This window comes from Belonocnema kinseyi, chromosome 7 (genome assembly GCF_010883055.1).
Source record: "Belonocnema kinseyi isolate 2016_QV_RU_SX_M_011 chromosome 7, B_treatae_v1, whole genome shotgun sequence".
NCBI classification, from domain to species: Eukaryota; Metazoa; Arthropoda; class Insecta; order Hymenoptera; family Cynipidae; genus Belonocnema; species Belonocnema kinseyi.
In genome coordinates this window covers 64,967,663-64,975,616 of record NC_046663.1, presented here as the reverse complement: position 1 = coordinate 64,975,616, position 7,954 = coordinate 64,967,663, and the positions used below count along the sequence as shown (strand labels likewise).

The 7,954-nt window shown below is 27.5% G+C and overlaps 1 protein-coding gene across 1 annotated transcript in view; it reads left to right on the top strand.

The window, feature by feature from the left end:
• The window catches only part of LOC117175975 (acetyl-coenzyme A synthetase), an 84,750-nt gene that overhangs the window by 48,630 nt on the left and 28,166 nt on the right, over positions 1-7,954 (top strand). The gene's annotated exons all lie outside the window — the stretch shown is intronic.

The following is a 7,954-nucleotide window of genomic DNA, read 5'->3' as shown; positions in this document are numbered from 1 at the left end:
AAAATATATCAAATAAAGCTAAAATGGCAATACATAATTCTATATTTGTACCGACTCTACTATACGGTAGCGAGACATGGACTTATCAAGAAAAAGATAAGATTAAAATTAACGCTATTGACATTAGATTCATGCGCATAATAAGCGGGAAATCCCTAATGGACAAAATAAGTAACGAGATAATTCTAAAAGAATGTGGTGCAGAAGAGACGCTAGAAGACACATGGGAAAGAAATCGGTTAAGATGATTCGGGCATGTTGAGAGAATGCCAAATGAACGATTAACGAATCAAGTGTATCAAGGTAAAGTAAATGGCAACGTGCCCAGAGGTAGACCGCGGAAAGAATGGTTAGAATGTGTGAATGAGACCCTACTTAGAAGAGACATAAGAAGTCACAGAAACACGAGAGCCTGCATGAAAAAATGCATGGACATAAAAGAAGCTAGAGAAGTATGCCAGAACAGGAAAGTATGGCGGCAAATACTTAATAAAAAGATTGTCAGTAGAGTGAATGACGCCTGAAACAAAGACCTTGGCTACTAATGGACCCAAGTGGGGAACCTTACATAACGACTTCGTGAGGTTCTTCGCTTGGGGTGGTTGCTAGAGAGATTGATCAGCAACCTGGGTCGGAGCAGTGTTGCGGAACGAACGTGTTATTTACTTAAATAGCACTTGAATTCTGGATAAATCTGAAAAATTTCTATCCCTTCCACACACTACTCCTTTCCCCTACCGAGTGAGTCCCGCCTACCCCGAAAGGGAAATGGCTTAATGCTGTAATAATAATAATAATAATAATAATAATAATAATAATAAACTCTTATTATAAAAGTAACTTGAAGGTTATTTTTGATATTAATCGATGTGTTCTTTTCTAATAAACATGTTTTTAACTTACACTGTAAAAAAAGATTTGTGTAAAATTACAAAGTTTCGGAAAATTAAATATTGTATCATTGTAAATATCACACACTCCACTGTGTGATTTTACAAAAGTATGTGAAATTACATCCTCTAGCGATGTATATAAAAGGACCTTCGAACAGCAGTATAATTACCCTGACGGAAACTGTAAAATTTCTTATTCATAATTAATTTAAAATTTGGAATAATTAATCAAATAATATGTAAATACGAAAGCGTCTCTCGTGTTCGTTGTTTATCGATGCATTCATGCTTCAATTTGGGAGCATTTTTATTTTTAATGCGAGGAAATTGACAGCTATGTTCAACTTTTTTGACAGCTTTCACACAAAGTGGACCGAATCCAAGCTAATCTTATTTTGCCTTTTACATTTTCTGCTATTGGAACGGAAAAAATGCGGTAATTCCAAACATATATTTCATATTTTTTTAACGGAATATTTAAACATCAAAAAAATATCCATAGTATCTTATGTGTTTTAGTTAAGTGATAACGTGTCCGGCTTGTGGTTCTTCAATCTCCATGAAATTGTATTAAGTTTGAGCTTTCGAGTGTTCGAAACCTGTCGCCCTGATAAGATTTTATTTTATTTTATTCTTTCACAGCATGAATTTTATATTTTCGCATGTAAAATTATCGGCCGAGTTGGAATATTGCAACAGATTCGTAAAGTTACTCCGATACATGAGGGTCCTTTTATTTACGTCCACCAGAGATGTAAAATTCAATAGATTTTTTTTACAGTGTACGCGTACAATTACATCAAATACAATACTCTTATATTCTAAAAAAATCCTCTTGAAAATTAAGTAAATAATCTTGTTAAGAAATTTTAAAACGAAATTGGTAGGTTATAGTAGGCTGTGAAAGTTTCCGCATATGCGTTTCTACTATATGTCCAATACTAACACAATTTTCCTCATACAAGCAATAAAAACAATATATTTTTTTAATTTATGTATCGGTATTTATGTATCGGTTTTTCTCCTATAAACAAGGTATTTTTTCAATTTCTAAACTAAACACAAATTACTTCTAAATGACGGATCTAGTTCAAAATACCATCAGACCTGGATATTATTCCAAGCTAAAATCAGCAACAATATTCTATGAATTTCATGTTTTCCAGATATTTGAGTTCTCTAGCCAAAATGAGGAATTTTCTGCGAAAAAGTTAATTTTCAACCAAACAGTTGGACTTTCTACCAAAATAGTTAAATTTTCATATTAGTCGATTTTTCTACTGCTTTTAAAAAAAAAGACGAACTTTCAACAAAATAGCTAAATCCAATAAAGAAATTTGTTTAAAAAAGGTTCATTTTCAAATAAAAAAAATGAAAACACTTTTTAACAAAACAGTTAAATTAAAAAATATATATATTTTTTTTTATTCAAATGTTCGTTATTTTTTAACCAACCATTTTAACTTTTTACGGAAAATGTTAAATTTATTTCACATGCATTTTCAACCAAAATAGATGAATTCTGAACAGAACTTATAATAGACCTTGATATTATTTCAACCAAAAAGATTTGTTTCCAATCAAACACATTTGAATTGATTCTACTAAAGTTGCGAAATTTTCAACAACAAAATATATTTGTTTTCTCATAGGATACAAATTTTGAAACGTAAAAGTCGAATTTAATCCAAACAAAAATCCACGAAATTTTCGAATTTTGAAGCATGGGTGCCCACCACAGTACATATTTGCATGTATAAGTGGAGTCAAAATAAAAATTTGGCTCGGGGCCTCCGATTCTTGGTTAATTAACACAGTTCTAAACAAATTGTGTAGTAATAATTTATTCAGGATATTTTTTGCAAAATAATCGACTTCAAAGTATGCCTACCTCGGGGACACACCCATGGTACCCGCGGGTACCCACAATAAAAAAATTCAACTTTTATTGAATTATTAATTTCCTATATTAAGTCATTTGATTTAATCACGTGGAAAGTGTTGAGTTATAATAGAATTAATAATCTTTTCATTATTATTTATTAAATAATAATTCGTTACAGTAGGTGTCTGGCAACCCGACGTGCAAAATTGTACGTCTGGTTACAGCGTAACTGTTCCATTCGCTAGGTCCGCTAGAGACAGCAGGTAATTATAATTATAAGAAAAATGTAATTTTCAAGAAACAGTTACATTTTTAACCAAAGTGGGGAAAATTTGATATAAAAAATGAATTTTCAACGAAAATTTTAATAGTTGTTGTTCTTCCCCAAAAAAAATTTTTTTTAATAAAGAAGAAAAAAATCTCATCCAAAATGTTAAATCCTCTAACCACCAAAAAAACAAAAAAAAAACGAATTTCTTGCAAACAGTTGAGTTTTTAAACCGAAATTATTCATCTTTAACCAAAAAATTGAATTTTCAACCCAAAAATGTAAATTTTCGAACAAAGTAATTGAATTTTCATCCCAAGGAATTAATTTTGAACTAAAGTGATGAATTTGAATAAAAAAAAAAATTTATTTTTTAACAATGATTTACATTTTTAACTGAAGAAGATAAATCTTGAACAAAAAATAGAATTTTCTAATTTTCCATTAGAAAAATTAGTTTTCTATAAAAAAGTCGAGTTTTCAACTAAATATTTGGGATTTTACGTAAAACAGATAGATTTTCGACTTAAAAGAGATGATTTAAACTTTCAATAAAGAAATTATTTTCTAACCATAAAAAATTTCAAACCAAATAGATGAATTATCAACGAAGAAGGTGCAGTTTAAAAAAACAAAACATTAATTTGGTACTAAAAATAGAATAATATTTAACGAAATAAAGGAATTTTCTACTACAGAAATAATTTTGAAGAGAAGTAATAAACCTGAAACGAAGATGGTAAATTTGCAAAATATTTACATGAGTTTTCAAACAAATATTTGAATTTTAATGAAAATTTTCAATCTAGTAAATAAATTTTTTACCAAAGAAAGGATTTTTTAACCAGAAAGATCAATTTTAAAGGAATGAGATCAATTTTCTACTAAAAAAAGAATCATTTTCACCAAAATACAGGAATTTTCAACCAAATAGTTGGATTTTCAACTGAATAAGATAAATTTTCAGCAACAAAAAAAAACGTGTTTTCAGCTCAGGAAATAAATGGTTTTTCTTCTATCCAAAAGTATTTCTATTGATTGAAAAAAAATTTAACAAAAAAAATTAAATTACATACTTTTATAATATAAGAAAACAACCTAAATAAAAAAATATTAATAAAAATTCGATGCAACTGATACTTAATTGCTTAATTTGTACATATAACAAAAAACATAAAACAGCAGGAAAAATTCAAATTTAAATTTAATTCCAATTCTATATTTTATCTTAACAAAAACAAGGTAGAAAAAATAAAAAATACATTAATTCAAATTCAATTACATAAATATTGCCTTGCTTAATTTGTATGTTGAATTCTATAAACATCCGTACAGAAAATTTAAGAATTGTGAAAAAAGTGGTCTCAAAAATATTAAAAATTCGCTCACTTTTTGACTTTTTATCCAAAATGGCTGGCAAACAAAATTGACCTTTAGTTTAAGACACTAAGAGAGTGTACCAAAGACCAATCTAATAGAATGATTTTTTCAAATGTGATTGTGCTCACAGACAGACAGACATATACAGGCATACATTATGCATGCAGCCAGACAGACATATTAGTAAAAACCTTTTTTTTCGGATTCAGGGGGTCTCAAAACGTTGACATTTAACCTAAACTGGAGGGGGGGAGGGGGTGTCAAATTTTACACAAATCTAATACATTCTCTGATGAGAATGTAAAAATAATAGTAATTCAAATCCAATCAAAATGATAAATTATTTAAATATGAAAAACAAGCAAACTTTTTTGTTTTTAATGATTTAAATAATTAAAAACTAATATTTAATCACTTGATTTTTATATCTAAAAAAGGGGAAACAAATTTAAGTTTTATATTTTTTTCATTTTAAAAAGGAGAAAACATTCAAACTCCAGTTATTTTCGTATTAAAAACAAGCTAAAAAATATGAAAAACTCAAATTATATTTTATATATATATATATATAAAGGTAGTAAAAACTTTAATCGATTGAAAGTAATATTTAATCGCTGAATTTGTCCGTATAATGAAAGGAAGAAAAATCACATGCACACGGCTCAAAATTAGATTGAAATCTTCAATCAGGCAAGAAAAGACCCCGCACCAAATGTACAGTAAAATGGACACCGGTGAAAAATTCTAAAAAAATTTTTTTTGTATTTTCGAACCTGCAAAGCAATAATTCGAAGGAAAAAAGTAAAAAAAATTGACAGTTTTTTTTACAAACAATTGTCAAAGTTTCAATTTTTACATGTATTTTAATAGAAAAATGCTGATTTTCATGAAAAGTTTTTTTTCTCCTAAACTAATAGTTGGATTTAGTTCAAACTTGCAGATTTTTACGATCATTCCTACCAAAACAAAGGTTGATATCCAAGATCTAGAAAGATAAACGGTTTATGGGGTATACACCATGATATAAGGGTGTTTTCATACCTCAAACACCCAAGTATGGAAATTATCATTTCTTAGTAACTAAAGTCACTAGGTATTTTTTACTTAATTACTAGGGTATGAAATAACTTTCAGATAAGTAGAGGAAGTGTGCATGTCAAGGGGTTGTTTAATCATCCTTTATTTAGAGAAGCAGAGAAATTAACTTTTTGTAAGGAATAAATCACCAAAGATCACGCTTATAAAATCACATTAAAACATATGCAGGTAGCCTTATTTATCAGGATTTGCAGTAGAATTTATTTTCAGGGTCATTTAATCATCCCCTAATTATTGAACCAAGAAAATCGGTATTTAAACGGGATAAAGTACCAGAGATTTTTTATTATAACATTGATGAACAGAATCACTTTAAAATATATACAGGTAGCATTTTTTATTAGGATTTGCATTAGAATTTATTTACAGGTTCATTTAATCATCACCTGATTATTAAATCAAGGAAATCGATATTTTAAACTGCTTAAAGTACCAAAGATTTTTTATTATAACATTGATGAACAGAATCACCTTAAAATATGTACAGGTAGGGTTTTTTTTAGCAGAATTTGCATAAGAATTTATTTTCAGGGTCGCCTAATCACTCCCTATTTATAAAAACCCAAGGAAATCGATCATTTAAACGGGATAAAGTACCAGAGATTTTTTATTATAACATTGATGAACAGAATCACCTTAAAATATGTACAGGTAGCGTTTTTTAGCAGGATTTGCATTAGAATTTATTTTTAGGGTCATTTAATCATACCATAATTATTGTAAAGTTAATTTCTCTGCTTCTCTAAATAAGGGATGATTAAACAACCCCTTGACATGCACACTTCTTCTACTTATCTGAAATTTATTTCATACCTTAGTAATTTAATAGAAAATACCTAGTGACTTTAGTTACTAACAAATGATAATTTCCATACTTGGGTGTTTGAGGTATGAAAACATCCTTATATCATGGTGTATACCGCATAAACCGTTTATCTTTCTAGATCTTGGATATGAACCTTTTGTTTTAGTAGGAATGATGGTAAAAATGTGCAAGTTTGAACCAAATCCAACTATTAGTTTAGGAGAAAAAAAACTTTTCACGAAAATCAGCATTTTTCTATTAAAATACATGTAAAAATTGAAACTTTGACAATTGTTTGTAAAAAAAACTGTCCATTTTTCTTACTTTTTTCCTTCGAATTATTGCTTTGCAGGTTCGAAAATACAAAAAAAAATTTTTTTAGAATTTTTCACCGGTGGCCATTTTACTGTACATTTGGTGCGGCGTCCTTTATTAACTATATGTAAATGTTTTAATTACTTCTTTTGTACCTTTCAGGTATTAATTTCACAATTTGTGACACGTAATGTCATATATTCGAAAGGTTATCATGATCAAAGTTTATTTATATTCACATTTAGTTAATATTGATGAATTAAACGCTTTTATAATTGTGATACTTTTCTCATTAATATATTACTGATAGTATTAAGAACTATTTTAATTTTTAATCTACATTATGCAAATCTAATCTGAATCTTTTCCATCCGTCTTTCTAGCAAAACGAGAAAGTTATTATTAAGGCTATCCACTTTAACCCTTTTAGATCAATATTTATATTTTCGTGAAACACTATAAAATAGTGATATTTTTAACCAACAAGATACATTTTTAACTAAAATTGTGAAATTTAAACTGGAATTGTTGAATTTTCAAGGAAAAAATTTATTTTCTATCAAAAAATAAGAATTTTCAACAAAAGGCATGAATTTATAATTAAAAAGTATAAAATCTCCACCAGAAATTGAATAGTTAAATTTTAATGTAATAAAATAAGTGTTAAACCATAGAGGTGAATTTTCAACTAAAATTATGGAATATTCAACTGAATTATCTTAATTTTTTAGTTAAAAAAAAACAACTAATTTTCAAACAAATATTTCAAGTTTTAACTGAAATAGTAAAATACTAATGTGAAAAAAACGTCTGAATGAAATAGTTAAATTTTCTGCCAACGAGATGTATTATTAAAAAAAATTATTTTAAAAAAAAAACTAATTAATAACAAAAGAGTTGAACTTTCAACCAAGTTGTTAAATTTTGGTCCAAAAAAGATTAATTCGTAGTGAAAAATGTATAATTTATATTGCTACTAAAAATAATTTTTATTATAAATAAAAAATAGTTCAATTAAAAAGAAATATATGAATTTTCAATAAGAGTAGAATTTTCAACCATTAGACAAATTCATTATTGTAAAGATACATTCAGAAATGAACAAACGTTTTTATTTAATTTTATATAAAAAAATTTTTTTCAATTGGGTACGCTCTCAACAAAATTCCTTGACTTTAAAAAAATTCCCTAAGACTTCCAGATTTGTCCGCGTAGAGGAGACCACCCTACAGCATATTATGATCATAAAGTAAAAAATTAATTTATGTAATTATTAGTAAAAACAAGATAAATGTTAATATATTAAAATT